Below are 21,005 nucleotides of genomic sequence, written 5' to 3' on the forward strand. Positions count from 1 at the left end.
ATTATTTAAAAATTTGGACTTGTAAATATGGTATAGTTACAGGTAAATATGTAAATCAAAGTGCTTTGGGCACTGATTTAAAAATGGATCTTTCTTATTTTCCTATTGTGCTTAAGAACCTATATACTGACTTTTGGTTTTGAAATTCTCAGAATCTGACTTTTGTTGCTTCAGTGAAAGGGAAGCAACAGACTTCCTTGGTGTGAGGCAGGTTCTCCAGCATTCTTCCAGCTTTGAAGAATGATTATTGTAACAGACCTTTTACCAGCAAACAGGAGCTCAGTGCTCTCTTGTACCATGTCTGGCTATCCCAGATGGCTTCAAGTGACAGTTTTGTACACTCTAGGAGTCAGTTACATCCTTAGTTGGTGGGGATGGCAATTCAACTGCCCCTCAATGACCCCTGGATTTGGAATCAGATGATTTGGCTCAGAGTTTGTTTACCCCAACCTGAATATCTGCCTCTGGGGTTCATGATTGTGGTTCTTGGTGTCTTGGGATACTGGACAGCTATTAACTCTCCTAAGATTGAATTCCGTTTTCTAGAAAATGAGCATAATTATATAACGACAGTTTTTGTGAAGCCCGATAATAGAAAAGTATGTTAAGACTGCTGCACACTATAAAATGCCATGGAAATGTGACAGTTACAGTTATGTCTCTTCTTCATTCAGCCCATCACCCCCCACCCCACCCCCACGGGCTGCTTCTGTGTGAATCACAGATCAATAGGTCCACCTCCTGTAAACTTTTCTTATCTGTAAAAAAAAAAAAAAAAAAAAAAAAAAAAAAAAAAAAAAAACAGTGTTTTTGATTTGTCCCTGCATGCTCTCTGTGACTGGGTTCTCAGTTCCTGGTGTTTATTGTGATCGTCCTTGGCTGCATTCGTCTTCCTTCCGCCCGCCCAGACTGGGTAAAAGGTTGGGGAGCAGACCCGTCCGAGAGACGCCACCAGCGCCCTGACCGCGCAGATTGGAGCCCCGCTCAGGGAAGCCTGGTCCACTGGACCCAGCTCACAGTCCCCAGCCCTAAGAGCAGCCTCCCTGTGCAGGAGCCGCCCGCGGTGAGTGCTGGGTATGTGTGTGTGTGTGTGTGTGTGTGTGTGTGTGTGTGTGTGTGGTCGTCCTGGTTCCAGGAAGGCTCTGCTGCAGCTGCAGCTGTGTCCTGGGTCCGCAAACCGCGTCCCCAGAGCACAAGAAGGGGAAACTCTCAGCCCTCTCCCCTGGGTAGGCATGAGACCTGAGACAGAAAGTGAATGCATCCAGCGCCCAAACCTAGGGAAACTGTATTGAGCCTCTGCTAAAGCCGAAAGGGAGAGACAGCTCTGACCAACAGTGCTAGGCTGGCTCTTGGATCAGCAGCAACAACAAAAAGGGTAAAGTTTTTATTCATGTGTCAGGGTTGCAGGGGTGGGCTTTATAGAGTCTAAAAATTCTCCCTTATTTGGGGCACATTTTCAAAGGTGTTTTCATTTGCACACACTGTGGCCTTGGGGTGGGAGCTTTTGCAGTCCTCTTTATTGGACTCACTCATGTATAAACATCCTTGCCCCTGGTAAGAGTGAGCTGCTGTCTCTGCTAAAACAAGATAGGTGCAGGTGGAAGAAAGCATGAATCTCTGGAGTATCACAGGATCTCTGGAGATCCCAGGAATTTGCCTTTAGCCAGGAATTTGTGGGATGTCCCAACAGTTTTAATACTGAAAGCTCAGTTCTTGTCTCTGTTGCCAATCCAATAATGAGGAAAGAGTTTTGAGAAAAAGGTAAAAGTTGTATTGATCTGCTAGCAATGGAGAAACCGGGACTGCTGTCCCAGAGGCTGGGATTCTCCCTGCCAGGGGTAAAACCAGGCTTTTAAAAGAGGAACAAGGATAGGGCAGAGGGGTGGGAGGGGAAGGGATGGGGCATGGGGTTATTAATGATGGTGGGATGTGATGATCATTATTATCCAAAGTACAGGTATGCAGACACAAATTGGTGTGAATATACTACGTATACAACCAGAGATATGAAAAATTGTGCTCTATATGTGTAATAAGAATTGGAATGCATTCTTCTGTTATATATAAATTTAAAAAAGAAAACTTAAAAAACTTTTTTTTTTTAGTAGAACTTTACAGTAAGGAAAAAATCACCCCTAAAAAGTCCATGACTTAACCTTCTATGACATCCACAAGTGAGGGTATGCAGGCTGTTACCTGCCAAAGAGGACTCCTCTGAGGATGGACATTCTCCGGACTGGAAGAGACTATGTCACATATACTTATGACCACTCGACCAGTGATTACACACTCTAAGTCTCTTATTTCACACACACACACACACACACACACACACACACACACATACACACACACACAGAGAAATAATAATGAGAGGTATTAGAATCTGCTAGTGAAAGATGGGCTAAAAGTACAGGAAAATATAAGAACATAAGTCAAACTTGGACATAAGTTGTGATGGAAAAGGAAAGCATATTAAAAAAAAAAAGAAGAACAAGGGCTGGGATCCAAATATTAACAAATATTAAAATGAGTGATCAGTGCATTCCTCAAGACAGTTATTGCTCCAGTTCCCATTTTTACAGTTTATTCATGTTTTTACTTCTCATTTTTACTGTTTTTTCACATGAGAAGTGATATTTCTTTAGTCAGAGAAGGACACGATAGCTTATTAGGGTATTGGAACAGTCTTAGTCTCCTTTTCTATACTTTTAGGAAAGGGGGATGGAGAAGAAGAAGTAAGGAAAGAAATACATGTCTGTGTTAAAACAACCCACCTGAGGTTGGGCAGCAAAGTTTGTTCTCAAAGCATAAAATGGAATCCTGTTACATTTCCCTATTGTCAATTTTTTCCTCCATTTCTAAGGAAAATGGGTGACAACATCTCCTAGCTATTTCCTGCTAAAAATAGATGATAAAGGGGATCCTTACAATGGAAGTCTTTTTGCCTATTATTGTCATTTTTCCTTCTGGGCTTTCACAAGAAGGGATGCAGCCCTGTTTGACCCTTGGTGGGGACCTAAAGGAAGCATACTCACATAGGACAGTTAATATTTGTCTGATATGTTGTACATAGTGTTCTAATCTAGTTTTTTTCTTCAATAGCCATGTTTGCCCTTCTCCCTTTGGGGCTCTAGGAGCGGTCTCCCATACAGTATTTGACAGGGGCTCATTTTAAGTCTGCTTATGGGGACCACTCTAGTCGAAGGGAATAATTGGTAATACCTTATCCCACTGCACATGAGTCCTTGATGTAATTTGGTCACCATTTCTTTAAGATCTGATTCATCTTTTCCATTTTTCCTGTAGATTGGGGTCTTCAGGATACAAGCAGCTTCTATTGGATATCCTATGTTTTGCTCACTTATTGTGTTACTTTGTAATGGAAGATAGTCATTTGTCAGTCTGTACCCAGGAGAGGAATCCATGTCTTGGGGTTGGCTCATTTAAGATGGCTTTTGTAATTTCCTTAGCTTTTCTTTTGCTAGTAGGATAAGGCTCAACCCACCCTGAGAAGATGTCTACCAGTATCAGCAAACAGCTCAAGTTTCCCATGGCATGGGACATTTGGGTTATATCTCTCTGCCAATCATCAAAAGCCTGCATTTCTATAGCATTCTGTGTCTTTTACAGTTGGCTATAAACAGGTCACCCACTTGTGAAAGGATTTCTTGATCTAGCCATAACTCCCCCAGGTCTTTTGCTAGACTTTCCTTATACAAAGTGTGAGAGTTTTTAAATCTTGGAGGTAGGATAGTCCAGCAACACTGTGTGGTTACTTTGGTTTTGGGGTCCTACCTCTCAAAAGGAAATGGTAATTGGGACTTGCTTTCCTGTGGAATGGAGAAGAATCCTCCTTGTAAGTCCAGCACTGAGCCAATCATAGTCACCTGGAATTACTGTCTGCAGGGTGTAGGAATTTGGCACTGTGGGGTGAATGTCCTGGGCATTATTACTTATAGCTTCCAAGTCTTATACACTTAAATACTCATCAGTGTGAGGTTTGTTAACAACCAGGATTGTAGTATTATAGGGGATCTGGCAAAGCTGATTCTTTGTTTAAAAAATTCGTCTTAGAAGAGGCTGGATCCTCTTAAGAGGAATATTGTTTCTTACTGTGGCAGGTTACTCCCTCCATCTTGATTGGGATACTGTTGATCTGCCTTCCTGGGGTCCTGCTAACCCATATGGCCTTACTCATTTTTTTTAAACAAACTTTCAGCAAAGTGAGCTCAGTTTCTTTTCCTGGTTTGGTTGGCAAGTGAAAGCTGGAACTGGAGTGTGTTTTTCAGTGGCACTTGCAAATGGAGTCACTGCTTTTTGGGTGAGGTTTTTGAGCATTTAATCTCCACAACAAATCTCCTTCCAGGAGAAGAATTGGACAGTCTAGCATGTGTAAAAATCTGTGCCTCAAATTCTGTTCTCCCAGCTTCTATTCAAAGGGTTGGAGCAGTGGATGCTGTTGAGTCTGAGTTGTCACTCCCATCATGGCCATAAAGAAGTATATATACTTCAGTTGAGTCCTTACTATTGACTGTATCCAGGGCTCCTATGGGGCCCTTTGGCTCATCTCACAGCCATTGTCTTTTGCCCTCTGGTTAATGCCAGCCTTCTCAGTGCCCAGGCTCATTTCCAAGATTGCCTGATCACTTTTCTTAACCAGGAATTGCAAAGCCTGATTAAAGACACTGAAGTTTTTGAGCTCTAACTTCCATTTTATTCTCCTATTATTTTTACAGATACACATCCTGCTGATCTCCCTGTGCACTCATGACAAAGGGTGCATCATTGCAAGAATTGCTTTGCCTCAGCATAGCCAAATGGGATTGTATAATTCAGATATCATCCAATTTTAAAAGGAAGGTCATTTTTGTCCTTGGGTTATAATCTAGCAGTGTCAAGAGCAGGGGACTTACTGCTGTCGAGTCCTTTTCAAAGTGTGGGCCTTCCCTGTGTGCAAAGAAGGGCACAAAAATTGGAACCAGTGCCAGACCAGGCAGCACAGGATTAAAATTAAGATAAAAAGTGTTTAAATAATTCTCAACTTTTTCTTCAGGTGTTTTGCTAGCCTAACACACCAGAAGTGGTGACTTTTTTGGGCACCATTTACTTAGTTTCTGTCTGTTCAAACTTCTTATCATGTAACTGCATAAATGCCAACACATAAAAAAAAAAATCTTCCATTTATCTGTTCTCTGACATGCCAGCCTCAATTGTGAGATTGTATAATTCAGAATATCATCCAATGACCAGAATGTGTTACAGTGAATCACCATCTTTTTCTTAATCATAGGCTTACAGTTATGCAGGACCTATTCACCCAAGATCTACTGGCAGGGATTGATGCAGCATAGCCCATGTGTTGAAGGGCCAACAACAGATGAAAACAAAGCAAAACACATATGCGTGCGCGCATGTGCACACACACACACACACACACACACACACACACACACACACAACTAGAGGGAATTCCCAAAACCAAGACTGACTGACAGATGGGAATAGAAAGACCGGGTGGGGGAAAATCTCTAGGTTCTGTAATTCTAATTAATCATGATTCCTAAACCAGTGGTGCCACAAATATTTCCACAAGGAAGAACCATATGTTCCCATGAAGGGGAACTAGATGTGTGGAATCGAGCGTCTCAGCATGCACACTTGAAACTTGGCCAAGTTATTGACTTTATTATATTTAGTTTTCTTTTTCTCAAAGTATACCAAATAGTGGAGTGAATCATACACACTAAGGGGGGAAAAAGCAGGAGTTTTCTTAAGCAAAAGGAGCCTCAGCAGAAATACACCTAAGTCATTTCTAATTTTTGCAGAAAAATCATTTCTATTTTTGCAGAATAGCACCTCTCTCAAAAGAGTCTGACTTGGGCAAACTCACCCCATCTCCGATGTCTCAAGTGGTTGGCTGTCAACAAGTTCATCAGCCACCCTATATCTTCAACATGGAAAGGGGATTTCTTGTAGTGCCAGACCTGTCCAGGGAGGCTGGATTGGGGGGTACTCTTGGGGCCACTTTGGGGATCAATTTGATACCAAAATCTTGGGTTTTTTTCCTTCATTGCCAATCCAATAATGAGGACAAAGTTCTGAGGAAAAGGTGAAAAGGGTTTTTCTTTTCTTTTTCTTGAATTTAAAAATTTTTTTGTTATTGGAGAGTGAACCCAGGGCACTTAACCACTGAGCAATATCCCCATCACTCCCTGCCCCTTTTGGTATTTTATTTAGAAACAGTGTCTCACTGAATTGCTTAGGACCTCGCTAAGTTGCTGGGGCTGGCCTTGAACTCGCAATCCTCCTGCCTCAGGCTCCCAAGCCACTGAGATTATAGGTATGTGCCACTGTGCCTGGCTAGTAAAATGTTTCATTGATTTTCGAGCAAAGGGGAAATAGGAGACTACTGTGATTCTCCCTGTCTGTGATTCAGAACTGGGATCTAAACGTTATCTGTAGATATAATTATTTAGTGCCTATAAGGGGTCCTTGATGGAGTCATTGCTCCAGTTCCCAGGTTTAGAGTTTCCTTATTCATGTGGGCAGTTGTATTTTTTGGAGCAGTGAAGGACATGATAACCTGGGATGGGAAGATAATGTTAGTCATTTTCCTCCTGCTGTTAAGAACGGAGAGAAGGGGAAGAAAAAGAAACAGAAAATAAAAGGGAAAAAAAACCCAAACAATGTCAGTTTTAAAATAAGCCACCTGGTTTGCACTCAAAGCAAAAGTAGACATTATTACAGTTTCATTCATTATGTAGTTTATCCATGGAGATATGGTGCTTGTTGTAGTTGTAGTTGTAATACTGGGGATTGAATCCAGAGCCTCCTGTGTGCTAGGTAAGCACTCTAATATTGATCTATATTCTCAGCCCTGCCTCTAGATTTTGAGATCATGATTGTTTGAAAGTGTGAGAGAGTAGCAAAGAACACATATCACATACCATATTCTTAATGGATGACAGATTAAAGTTAAGGTCCTAGAAATGTATTTGCCTTTTTTTTTTTCCCATATGTGTGTGTGTTTGTGTGTGGATAAGATTGACTGTTTAACTTTTCTTTTCAGAGATTTTACTCCCTTTATCTTAAGGAGTGTGATGTTTTGATGAGGGTCCCTAATTGCCTCAAGGACCCTTCCTTGGGAAGGAGGCAGCCTGGAAAGAAACCAGGAAAACTTGGGCTAAGTGCTTATGTGTTCCACAGCCCAGAACTTTGAGGTCATTATTGAGTGAAACCTGCTGCTTTGTGGGGTATTCAGATGATTCACCTGGCTCCTCTCAACCTTTATATCAAGAACTATGAATACTGTGTCTCAGAGCACATGCACCCAAGACGGGAGCCCTTGGTCACTGAGCTTTGAATAAAGTGAGTGAGGAAATTTGTGTGGCAGGAAAGTTGTGTAGTACTGTGAACACATTTTATTAGAAAATAGCACATTCCTCAAGTGAGCTGACTAAATTTTTGTTATTGGAGTCCTAGTCCAGATAATTGACTATGTGGGTCTTAACAAATCAGGTCTGGGTACTTGGCCCATAAACCAAAGGAAAGGAATAATGGTGCAAAGCAGGAAAGGAACTCTAATTAGTACCACTAGATGTGTTTAGCCGTATCTTTGGGTCTGCTGACATGGGTTTCTAGATTCTATAGAAGAAGGTAACCAGAAATATGCATCATCTAGTAATCTTAGTTAAACTGAGGTCTGGTTGATTATTATCTCAGGATTGGTCGACTGGCCTTGTCTAAGATAAGAAAGTTGCCCTTGTCTAGGGGCTAGTTTCCACTCATAAAAGAGGCTTATTGATCAGATCTCTTGTTCCCTAAATCCAAGGTGACTGACCCAGAGCAAGATACACAGGTTACAAATATAGACAGAGATTCCAAGTTGTTGTTGTTGTTTTAAACATCCTGCTTTTAGTTGCCTATTGCACATTTGTGGGCCTAAGGGAAGAGTCTAGGTCGTCGTTACATTTATCAGCCATGGTAGTTTCATTTGAAAAAAGAGTATGAAATACCAACTGATAATTCAGAGTAGTTTCTTCAGAAAATGAAGTGGTCGTGCATCTGATTCCAGGTATTATAGTGGTTATGGGCAGGCTTGTTAAGATAAACCTGGTGCTGTCTCCAAATATGTGAACATAAACATAGAGTTGAAATGGGACGGATGAAAACTTACTAAATATGGAATTACTGAAAGTGGAGGATAAGCTTGTTAATATTACTATTTAAAAGGCATTGACAAATATCACCAGCTAGCCAGGCTGGTAACCTATGCTGGGTTCACAAAATCTGGCTACATCATCAATAACTGAGAAAACAGCAAAGAAAGCGTGCAAGCACACAGAAATACCTTTTCAAAATCCAGAGGGCTCTTGATCTTAGGGGTCTGTGGGAAAAAGAGAGCTTACACCTGGATTCTTTATTTTTTATGGAGGGGGTGTGGTGCACACAAAGGGAGGCTCCATGGAGTGTTCATTCCAAAGGGGTCAGGTTCAGGGAGTTGAATCTAGCTTCATGATGTCCTGTGGTCAGTAGCTTGATTGACATCTTGGCAAGTCACACTCATCTCAGGTGCTGTGTGGAAAGGAAACACAGGCAGAATGAGAGAAAACTCACATGTGTGTTGCATGGCCCAAAGAGCACACAACACCAGGCCAGTCCTCCCATATGCTCAAATGAACATAGCTCACACATACAGCCCATGGCTGGCTCACGACAGACAAACATATTCTATTTCTTGTTTCTAGGATGTAATATTTGTCCACAAGCTTGGTTGGTTTGCTAAAAAGGTCTGTAGCTCCCTTTCGTAATTTTAATGTCAATGGATGAACTTTAATAATAACTTTAAAAATTAACCACTTGTTACAATATGGATTAAAAATAATACTGATAATGTTCAAATGACACAGAAAGATATTATATACCAAAAATTAATTTGCACTTCTTATTAATTAAAAATATTTATATCTATAACATTGCCCAATTTTCTTTTCTTATATGATTGCAGAAATGTAAATTCTCACTTCTTTTTTCAGAAAATCATACAGATTTTACCATAAATGTTCATTGAGCATCTGAAGTCAAGACCCTGGACTTTATGCAGGAGTTCCTTTAGAAAACACATTCTTTTATATAAGATTTATTACAGTACACACACATGCAAAATCTATTTAAGCATTTATATCTCATGAAGCACCCATGAAACATTTGAAGTGAGCTGAAATATGATGTCAAAATAAATTACAACCTAGAGTGGAAAGATGTCATGAGGGAGCATATTGGAATGGACATGGGCAGACACAAGGCCCTTTTGCACTTAAGTTTCATCCTGGAGGTCATAATAAAAGGGAATGATCAGTTACACTATTCAGTTACAATAAAGGGGGAAGCATGCTGACTCTTTAGAGCAGCTTCCCCTGGCATTTACTTTTGAGGGAAATATCTTTTGTAAGTATCACACAGGGATGCAGAGGAGACTGAGAAATGGCAATAGAGAACACCCTCAGTGTGATCCATAATGCTTGCAATAGCACGTGTTCTATGTGCACTTCCTAAGGAAGATTGTTGTAGTTGTAGTTTTCCTTGTTCTACATCTTATGGATGCACATGAATGCTAAGACTCTGTGGCCCCATGTCCTTCTATTTGATGGCTGGGTCTTATTTGGGATAAACTAGATTTTATAGAGGGCTAGATGGACTTTATGCTTTCAAATATTTTGTAAATGTTTTCATCAAGATTTTTAATGCATATTTTTAAATGACACATACTAATTGAACATCTATCCTATGTTTGGTGTGGCATTACAATGCAAGTTTGCAATGTGTAATGATAAGGTCAGGGTATCTTGCATATCTGGCAACTCAAGACATTTTGTCTTCCATTTTTGATAGGAGTTTGGCAGTTCATAGCTGCAGCCTGTGTCAAGTGGGCTTATTTATACTGTATTTCTTTCTAAGGTAAAGTGATTGAAATATTTTGGTGAAAATTAAAGAGTCCAAGGGAGTGTAGCACCCTTTCTGTATCTATACGTGGCACAGGCCTTGAGGAAACTAAAGTTTGTCCTTTAGGGGGAAAAAATCCATGTCAGCTCACCTCAAGATGGGAAGCAAAAATTAATAATCTAGATGATTTGGCTGAATGTATTATTTTTCAATGATGCTTTATTGAGATAAAATTTATGCACCCAAAGATCCCACCCTCTGGTACACCTTGCTGGTAACTTAAAGTAGAGAAGAGAATAGATAGGAAAGTCAGAGGGGACAATCGAATACTGAGAAGGAAGAAGAAAACATCTCTCTTTACCTCAACCATCCCATTCATTGATAAAAGCTAAAAATAAGATCTTTGAGACCTTATAATTTTTACTGTGAAAAACATACTCTACAAGCATTCCCAAGCTTGCACTAGGTTTACAGAAAGGCATATTAGTGCCACATGTATAGATGAGGAAGTTGAGAGTTCCCAATATCATTCAAAGCTGAGGCAGAGTAGAAACTGCAAAAAATAAATGAATGGATGGATGAAATGAATCAAAAGCTGGTCCAAATTTTACAAGTATGTACAGAAATGCCATATTTGTAGGTGAGAAAGTTCGTTTTATTTATCTGGAGCTACAAAACAGTCATTGTGTGTTGATTTCAGGAAGCTAGAGATCTGCCTTCCTTCAGGGAGATGTGCTCCATGTGCCTCACTGAGGAAGCAGAGGCTCTCTCTGAGCAGTTGTCTCCCAGGGTCATATGTGCCTAGCATTGATTTCTGGTTCTGGCTAGGAGAAAAATTCAAGTGGCTTGAATTTGAAACAAAGCACAATTACCACCCATTATCACATATATTTTAAGCAACAGATTTTTGGGGAAGATTAGCTCTTAGGCCAGAAAAAAACTACAAAATATTAATAAGAACAAAGCAATGAATTCTGTATAATTTGAACTAATAAATACAATCTGATTAGTTCTGTCATCTTTATCCAAAAGGAAAACCAACTTTTCTGTAAAAGCCAGTCCTGTTGATAGGTAACATACAGACATGAGTGGTAGGAACATGAAGTTAAGGGGTCAGTTCTACAAAGTAGACCCAGTACACTACCCCCTACATGCTTTCTTTAAAAACAGTTTACCATAGTTCTACCTGACCTAATTCAGTAGGCTATGTTATATTCCTCAGCTAACAACTGTAGTGAGATATTCAAGCCCCAAATTTTCATTTCTGCTGATAAGGAGAACACAAGTAATCCTGAAGGGGAATTTTATGACCTTAAAACAGACCAGATTCAAGAATTCAGGGAAATAATAATAATAATAATAATAATAATAATAATAATAATAATAAATAAAGCCCCTATACATAAAATCTGTAAGAATAAATTCCAGTTAGAATGGTCAGCACAGGTGAAGGAGCCTGAGTTACCTTGGGTCTTTTCCATGCACAGTGGGGACTTGGAAGTCTAGTGTAGTCCTGCCATCAGTCAGAGACATGGTAGACCTGGGCAGGACTCTCTGGAAACTTCTTTGGGACCACCAATAAAACTGGAGAAAGGAGGTGTTTGCCATCCTTCTCCTCTCTGAGTGGACCCACTCTCTCCTTGAAAGTAACTCCCTTTTCCCTTTGCTTTCCCTTCTAATAAACTCATGCCTGGTACTCTGAGTGACATATCTGAAATCTTTCCAGCATGATTTGGAGAACTGGTAATCTAGGCTGTCTCAACTCAGCTATGTCTTAGAGCCCTTGCTCTGTATCACTGTCATATCTGCACTAGAGATTGCCTGTGCACTAGTCCTTCTTGTACAAATCAAGTTTGGTCACCATCTGGGTAGAAAGTTTAACCCATATTCTAAAACATCCCATATTCCAAAATATCTTTGGACTTTAGGTACATTTTTATAGAGTACTTTGAGTATGGTCTATAATACTTAATATTATTCCAACAATTTAACACATATTTAGAGGTACTTTGTAAACTAAATCACAATGGTAATAGTACAACTGAAAGAAAACCTTTAAAAAATATCCCATCTTGCTCATACCCTGTATTCACATCTTTACCTTAAGTCTGTGTTGAAATGGGCAATGAATCAAAGGCTTCTTTGCTGGTCCTTACACTGGCACTTGAACTTGCATTGCTCCACCAGGTGACCACTTCCGATGTCTGTTCAACATCCTCATTGGAAAGCCCTTTGCTGATGACCTGTCCTGTTGCTTTTTTTCTTTCCTCTCCATTGCACTGGTACTTTACATTTTTCACATATAACCTTTAAAAAAGACCGATATCAAGGAAAAGTTCCTGATAACTTTTCTCCTTGCTGTATTTCTTCAGACTGAGAGTAAAGGCTGAGAAGCTGCTCCCCCTATCTATTGGATTCCAAGGGAGCTGAATGTGGAAATTGTCCCCCTGTCCAGGTCTGTCCAGCCCAGGCTAATTAAACATGCATACTTCCTGCTTCTACTTCACTTTGCTGTCTCTTCTCTTTGAAGAGCTCTCATCACCCCCAGAGGAAATGTGAAATACATGGAAATGTGAAACAAAAAGTTCCTATATGTTCCTTTAGAGCTGCCAGTTTCCTTTTCGATATTTATGGACTGTGGCTAACAGTGTTACGTAGCCTCAGTGATTTCTGGGATATTTTGTTTTATTCCCACCTGCATCTTCAGTGCCTTCCATGTGACATCAGCCTAGTATACACTGAAGTGATTTCACAGGTGAGAAACGGGTTTGGAGAGTGTAAGCTAGGTCATCTTCTTGAAAGCTCCTGTGGCTAGTAAATTTAAGGAAAAGAATCTCAACCCCATTATACTTTAGATATGAGATGTCCCCCACAAGTTCATGTATGAGACAATATAGAATAGTCAGAGGTGAAATGATCAGATCACAAGAGCTCTAATCTAAACAGTGGATTGATCCCCTTGTATGAATTAACTGGAAGGTAACTGTAGACATGTAAGGTGTGACTGGAGGAAGTATATCACTGGGTGTATTCCTTTATGGTTTATATTTAGTCCCCTGGCGAACACAGCTCTCTGTCTGCTTCCTGGCTACCATGTACTGAGCTGCTTTCCTCTGTCACAATCTTCCACCATGATGTTCTGCTTCATCTTGGCCCAGAGAGATGGTATTAGCTGACCATAGACTGAATCTGAAACCGTAAGCCAAAATAATCTTTCTTATCAGGTGTTTTGGTCACAGCAAAACAAAGCTTACTAAAACAAATCCCATATATTGTCTCATGAGCTAGGAAGCATTTTATGGGCATTTTTAGGAAAAGAACCATCTGAGCATCCCCTGGAAATCTGTTGGCTAAGTTGTAGATAACATTAAAAATTTTTAGGGTGCAACATGCATGTAATTTGTGCTTGGTCTTAGTTTTCTAAAGTATAATTGGGCTAAATATTTTCTGAAGTTTTGGTTTTTTACCATAGATTAAAATTAACTTAGGAAAAATTCTTGCTAATGTTGTGGGAATAGAAATTGAAAAACAATAGTCTTGGAGTTTTATGATCATTTACATCTATTTAATGAGAAGATTTTGATTAAGTTGAAAAATTAAAGGACAGGAAAGAGGTCAGTGGTAGGGAGAGGTTTTGTTTTTTAACCTTTTCTTCTTTTTTTAGTAGACATTTAATTTTTAAGTTTTAAAAATTTAAATTAAATGTACTTTAGCTGATACATAAAAATAAACATTATGTATATTAGTGGATACCATATATGGTTTTAATATTGTATTGTATTAAACATGTATATTTCCTCAAATATTTATCATTTCCTTTTGTTGAAAATATTTAAAATCCTTTCTTGTATTATTTTGAGATATACAGTCCATATTTGTTACAGTTACTCCACTGAGCAAAGGCAAGGAGATGGTCTTTTTGGGGGTGATGGCAATTGTCTATATCCTGACATTGAGATTCAGATGACTACATTTTTGAGAGTCTGAAAAGCTCACTTAAAGAGGGAGAATTTTACTATTTAAAATTCTGTTTAGTATTGTCATGTTTGTAATAAATATATTAATTAAGATGTAAGGATAGTCCTAGCTAGGTATATATCCTGCATTGAAACAGAAGAATGATATTTTCTGTCATCTGGAACATTTAATATATTGAGTTCTTAGGTAGTATTATCTAGTATTATGTAGAATTTGTATCTTTAAAAATAAATATTATCTACAACTCTAAATATTCTCTAATAAAGCTAAATGTTCTTCGTTTGTGTTTATTCTCTTTCTAAATTTTGCATGTACTTTAGTACTTCCACTGTTACCCACCCTCTTACTCCACCCCCCAAAAAAAACAAAATGTATCTTTTAGTTTCACTTGCTTCTAAGTTGACTTAAAAATCACTAATTTTGGAGGTGGGCAATAATTATCTATTAGTTTTCACTAGCTTTGCTGTAGATAACTCCTCTGATATTTGGGTTATAATGATAATGGTTGCCTGGGTTACTCTTCAGGAACCTTAAGGCCATTTTGCTGAAAACACTGAGTCTTCCCTTGGACCTGTACCTCTGATGGGTGCCTAGGGTGAAAGGAAATGTTTGCATCTTTGTCTTCCTGTGTCTCTCCTCTTTGTTACCTTGGCCTCTGCAACAGGTTCTACTCAGCTCTGCATGTAAATATGTTTATCATTTAAGAAATTACTTGTCCAACAATAAAATATGGAGTTACCATGGCATAGGCTTGCCTAGTCTTTCTTTTTCCCTACTCCAGGGATGAGAGCGCCTACCACCCACCAAATACAGAAACTCCAGACCATGAAAGGAGAGGTAGCAGCAGAGGTTGCAGAAGATTTCTGCTTATTCCCAGAAAAGACATGACTATTCCTCTTTTTTTATCAGCCTCTTTCCCTTGTTGTTCTTATTCTTTATCTATAGCCACCCAACTCCCCAGAGTTGTGAAGCTGATTTGTGAACAAGGCTTCCTCTTCTCCATTCTTTGGTCACTGAATGAAGTCTTTCTTTGTACCCAACACTTATCTGTAGGACATATGTTTCTTGGGTGATGATCATCCAAGGCTAAGTTAAGGAACACTATCAGAATTGAGCATCCCTAGAAGAATTCTGTAAGTCTACTTAACATGATTTCCAATGACTTCCTGCTATGATTATAATAGATGTGAATTGTAATTTAATTTTTCTTTTACTAGGAATTATTGAGAATAAGGTATGCAGAGATATGGAGGATTGAATAATAGTGGACATTACAATATTATTGCTTTTATGTTAGCTATCATCTGTTGGAAAATTCAATTTTCAAGTGCAAATATAATGTTTAGAGATTTTATTTTTGCAGGGAAATGTAAGGAAGATACTTTTATAAATATATTCTTTTATTTACTGACAATGTAGGAGAGAGGTAAGGGCAAAAATGTCTGCTCTATGACCTGGGCTTGAAGAACATTTTAGTGCTAAATACTGAAGTTATAATGCAAATACTAGCCCACATGCTTAGGGATCTTTGCAACTTTTATAGGAGATCCTTGGGGTATTCCTAGAAGGGTTATAGTTACTGAAACTATTCTTGTCTTTATTACATTGTCCTCCTAGTGCTATTGGAAATTTTGTTCAAAAGAATGTGAAACTTGTTTCAGGAATGAAAAGAATATGTTTTGGTTTTTGAAAAGTGAACAGATTCAGCGATCAGGTTTAATTTTTGAAACTTCATTTGTTTTGCTTGAGGTAAATGAATATAGTTAACAGAACAGGTCTAAAAAAACAAAATTATTTTCTTTTAGAAAATTGCCACACTTGCTAATTTTACAAATATGTTATTTTCAAGCTGGAGTATAGAGCACTTTTTAAATCACTTTTTAAATACTGCAGGTTGCTGTGTTTCCTAAAAGTACAATCAGGTAGGAACACTGTTGTGGGAAGAAGGCTTTTATTCTTATGCTGTCATACAAGGTAGGCAGCAGGTAAGAATGGAATTCCCAGGCTATCTCCCTAAGAGAGAGAAATGCATGTTTTTTAAATAGTATCTATGGGGCAGGCAAGGCCTTGGTCTTCCTCGTATCAACACATATGGAGGGTGGTCTTAGTTGCTTCTGTGCTTTTTTTCATTGTGGAACTTCATGGGTGGCATGTCTCATTATCATCTTTAACCTCTATCTCAGGGTATGATTTTTACTATACCAATAAAGTAAAGGTTGTTATAGGGTATTCCAGTGACTAGTTTTTACATGGCTTTGCCTTCTGTAATTAGGAAAATCTTTGAACATCTTATTAGAAGAAAGTAAAATATTAATATTTGTTCCTATGTTTGACTGGTAATTAGCTTAAGAACTTTGCTTTTTTCAATCTCATTTTTCCTGATATATCTGTTGATTCCATAGTCTTGAGAACTGATTGAAATGACACCATTTCCTACTCTTTTCTATTTTAGTGTTTTTTTTTTTTATTTTTGAAGCATATATTTAACATTATAGTTTTGGGTTGTTTTGAAACTCAGGAATTAATTTGTTTTAAGATAGAGCAAATGTATGTATCTTTTAAGGTGTTACAAAATTGCTTTTATTTTTAAGTGATTTAGTAATGAGAAATACAAAATTAGAGAATAAACAGGGATTCAACATTCTACCGAAGTCTGAGCAGCTTACCTTGATCTATCAAATGCTAGCCTATTTTTTGTTTACACATATTCCCATATTTTTTTTTCCCATATTCTGGGATCTCAGAAATTTGTGTTTAGGGCTACTGATATTTTCTGACCTGAAAGTCCAAATTTTGTTTTTCTGAGAGATTGCTGAGATATTTGCTTAGAAATATTAAGGGGTCTGGGAACACTCCTATGGTAGCTTTTTTCTTCATGGTTTTTCTGAATATTTCCCCCCTGTGTGTGCAGTTTTCATGTACAAAGACCCAGAAAGGAAAGAGTATAGGGTAGTGGGTTTGATCTAGTGCTATTCTCTCCTTTCAGGTATTTTGGTTCCTCGAGTCCTGGAAGCTTTGGTTGCTTTCATGAAAACTATTCACATTGCAGATACCAGAAGCTGATGCTGATCCATTAATGAGGACAAGGTTTTGAGAAGAAGGAAAAAGGTGCTTTATTGCTTTGCTATCAAAAGAGAATATATATTGGAATCCTGACCCAGAGACAGTGATTCTAAATGCTCAGGGGAACAGTGGTCTTTAAAAGAAAAAATGCAGGGAGATTTAAGATGGTGGACTAGAGAAAGGTTGCATTCCTCATTGCTCCATGGCTGAGGATCCAAGCAGCAGGAGTACTGCTTCTTAGCAGGGAGAAGTGGAGGTGTATTTCACTAAAACTTAACATTTGACAGTGAGACTGTCAGTAAGGCTTAGAAATTTGGGTACATTAAACAAAGAAGAATGAATACATTGGAGCCAAGCTGGTTGCTGCAACAGTGGCAGCAGTGGTAATGGCGCTGGTTCAGCACAGAGGAGGGAGAACACAGACAGAAACACAATGGAAACGTTAGTATGGAAGAACCTGAGATCAGGAAAGCAGCCTGAACTCAGTGGATACAGAGCCTGCATTGTGCACTAGTGCTTGAAAAGTGCTCTGTTTCTCAACTGGCTGCAGAGAGCAGACACAGAGCCATCTTCAGGTGACCACACTGCAGCTGCTGCTGCAGGAGATCACAGCAAACACTGCCACACTATTCAAAGAACCAACTCTTTGTTTCATTGATTCTTTGTATTGTTTTGTGTTCTCAAGTTCATTGATTTCAGTTCTGATCTTAATTATTTCCTTTCTTCTACTGGTTTTATAATTGATGTATTCTTTTTAAAGGGTTTTGAGATGCATCATTAGGTTATTTATTTGGGATGTTTCTGATTTTATTATGCAGGCACTCATACGTATAAACTTTCCTCCTAAAATTGCCTTCATAGTGTCCCAGAGGTTCTGGTATATTGTATCACTATTGTCATTTGAGTCTAAGGATTTTGAAATTCTCCCTTGATTTCTACTATTACCTATTCATCATTCAGGAGAGTATTGTCCAAAATCCATGTGTTTACAGGATTTTTGTCATGTTGATTTCCAATTTAATTCCATTATGATCTGATAAGTGTAAGGAATTATATCATTTTAATTTTTTTGTATTTGCTAAGAGTTGCTTTGTGGCCTAAAATACAGTCTATTTTGAAGAAAGTTTCATAAGCCACTGAGAGAAAGTGTGTTAAGCTGTTGTTGGATGAGATATTCTACAGATGGTCTGTTATATTCATTTGATTTATTTTTCAAGTTCATAGAGTCTTTACTGAGTTTATGTCTGGATGACCTATCTAATGGTGAGAGAGGTGTGTTGAAATCACCCAGTATTATTGTTCTAGGGTCTATCTGAGACTTCAATTTGAATAGTATTCCATTTATGCAATTTGGAGTGATTTTTATGGGTTTGCCTCTACATATGGCCTGAAATTTTTCTCCTAAGGCCTTTAACACTCTCTTCTTCTGTATGTTAGGAATTTTAATTATCATTTGTCATGGAGAGGTCCTTTTTTATCTTGTCTATTAGGTATTCTGAATGCCTCCTATAGGTGGATATTCATCTGTTCTTCAGGTTTGGAAAATTTTTCTTTATTATTTCCTCAAAGAGGTTATCCATTCCATTAGCTTGCATCTCACAACCCTCCTCAATTGCCATAATTATTAAATTTGGTCTCTTAACGTTGTCTTCCTGTTCTTAAAATGCTGATCATAGTTACTTATTTTATTTTCTATAATGCTGTCTGAATATTCAAGGCTTCCACTTTGTCTCCCAGCTCTGTGATTATGTCTTTAGCATGGTCTACACTATTAGAGAGTCTACTACACATTTTATTTGATTATTGTGTCTTTCATTTCTAATATTTCTGTTTGGTTCTTTTTCAATATTTCTGTCTCCTTATTGAATTTCTCATTCATATACTATACTGCTCACCCTGCACAAGAATCAACTCAAAATAGATCAAAGGTCTAGGAATTAGACTATGGTACTCCTAAAGAAAACTGTGCTATCCTGGAGTCAACACTCCAGCTTTTAGTGACATACAATGACTTTCTCAATAGCGCACCTAAAACTCAGAAAAGAAGGTAAAGAGTTCTTTAATGGGATGCTATCAAATTAAAAAGCTTCTGTACAGCAAAGAAAACAATTAGGAACGTGAAGAGGGAACCCACAGAATAGTAGAAAATTTTTGTTAGCTACTCTTCAGACAGAGGATTAATATACAAATAATTCAAACCCTTACACCAAATAAACAAATAACCAAGTTAATAAATGGGCAAGTGAATTAAACAGACACTACTTAAAAGAAGAAATATGAATGGCTAACAAATATATAAAAATATGTTTAACATCATTAGGAATTAGGGAAATGCCAATCAAAACTATACTGAGATTTCATCTCACACCAACAGAGTGGTAATCACTATGAATACAAATAATAATGAATGATAAGATGCAGAGAAAAAAGAACACTTTTATACTGTTGGTGGTATGGTAAATTAGTATATCCACTATGGAAATCATTATAAAATCTCCTCAAAAGACTAGGCATGGAACCACCATATGACCCAACAATACAAGTCTTCAAAATTTATCTTGAAGAATAAAAGTCATCATACTATTGTGATACTTTCATATCCATGTTTATAACAGTGTAATTACAATAGTCAAACTGGAACCAGCCTAAGTGTAATGTGGTATATATATACATACAATGGAGTTTTATTTCACCATAGGGAAAAATGAAATTATGTCCTTTGCAAGACCTGGATGAAACTAAAAACCATTATAGTAAGCAAAATTAGTTAAACTCATATGAGGAAGCTAGAGAGGAAAAGGGAAAAGAAAGGAGATAGATCTCATGAAATCAAAGGGAGGTCAGTCAAAGAAAGGGAAGGCAGGGGAGGCAGTGAGGGAGTGAGGAGGTATTGGGGAATAATTGTGGCCAAATTATATTATATTTTAATATTGTTTGCATATACGGATATGTAACAACAAATCCCACCATTGTGTACAACTATAATGCACCAATAAAAAATGTGGATAGAAATGCAAAGGCTGAACTCCAGATGTGTCCTAGTAGGAGTACACTTTATTCTTTGCCTTGAGAGAGCCATTTCTTACATCTACTGGTGCTAACCCAGAAGTCTGGATTCTTACATTCCTGTGCTCAGTGAGCAAAAGGACAGATAATGTGGCCGAGGACAGAAATCAGGTTAATCTTGATTCTTCTAAGTTAGGGAGAGTGAGAGGGACAAGAAGAAGGAAAAAATTTTCAGTTTTAAAATCAGCCACTAGTGGCAGAGCAGCGAGATATGTATTCAAAGCATGAAGTGGACTATTATTACCTGGCCACTTCTCATGTTTTTGTCTACTTTTGTTTTGTTCCCAAGGAAGATTTGTTTGGATCAGCTATTCCACGATTTGCACAGAGAAAGTACTTCATGGATGAATTTGGCTCTTAAAAATAGAACTTAGTTCCATGAACTTAATTCAGCATAATGTCTTACTCTAATTAAATCTCTCAGGGGCCCTTTTTAAGTTGTTTAATGAAGCATTTAAAAATTCATTGATACACTTAATATTCAGGTTTTGCTTTAAAGTTCGGAGCTGCTTAAGTATTGGTTTGACTTTGTCATTTGCATACTTAATTTTAAATCTTTCTAGAATTTAAATGTTTTCTCATAAGGAAATGATTAGGTAAACGTAAATAATTTTGGAGTATACCTACAGTGTTATTAAGATTTCCATCTCTGTGACAAAATACCTGAGAAATTCAACCTAGAGGAGGAAAGATTATTTTGGCTCATGGTTTCAGAGGTTTCATTCCATGGTCAGCTAGCTCCATTACTTTTAGGATTGCAGTGGGACAGAAAAATCATATCAAAAGGACATTGAGAAAGTAAACTGATCACTTCATGTAAGTCAGAATGAAAGAGTAGAGAAGGAGCCAGGAACAAGATACACCTCTCTATAATACACCTCTAGTGACCTTCCTCCTTCAGCCAGGTCCCACTTCCACTAGCACCATAGGCCGTCACACTTTCAAGTATGCCG

General features: G+C 38.1%; 1 protein-coding gene across 1 annotated transcript in view; it reads left to right on the top strand.

Moving 5' to 3' along the window:
* The first annotated feature begins 964 nt into the window (after positions 1 to 964).
* Positions 965 to 21,005, top strand: part of LOC113175393 (broad substrate specificity ATP-binding cassette transporter ABCG2-like) — a 55,318-nt gene continuing 35,277 nt past the window's right edge. Inside the window, exon 1 of the mRNA XM_026379667.2 lies at positions 965 to 1,063. The gene's annotated coding sequence lies outside the window, so the exon portion shown is untranslated. The remainder of the gene's footprint in view (positions 1,064 to 21,005) is intronic.

Source organism: Urocitellus parryii, chromosome 10 (genome assembly GCF_045843805.1).
Source record: "Urocitellus parryii isolate mUroPar1 chromosome 10, mUroPar1.hap1, whole genome shotgun sequence".
NCBI lineage: Eukaryota > Metazoa > Chordata > Mammalia > Rodentia > Sciuridae > Urocitellus > Urocitellus parryii.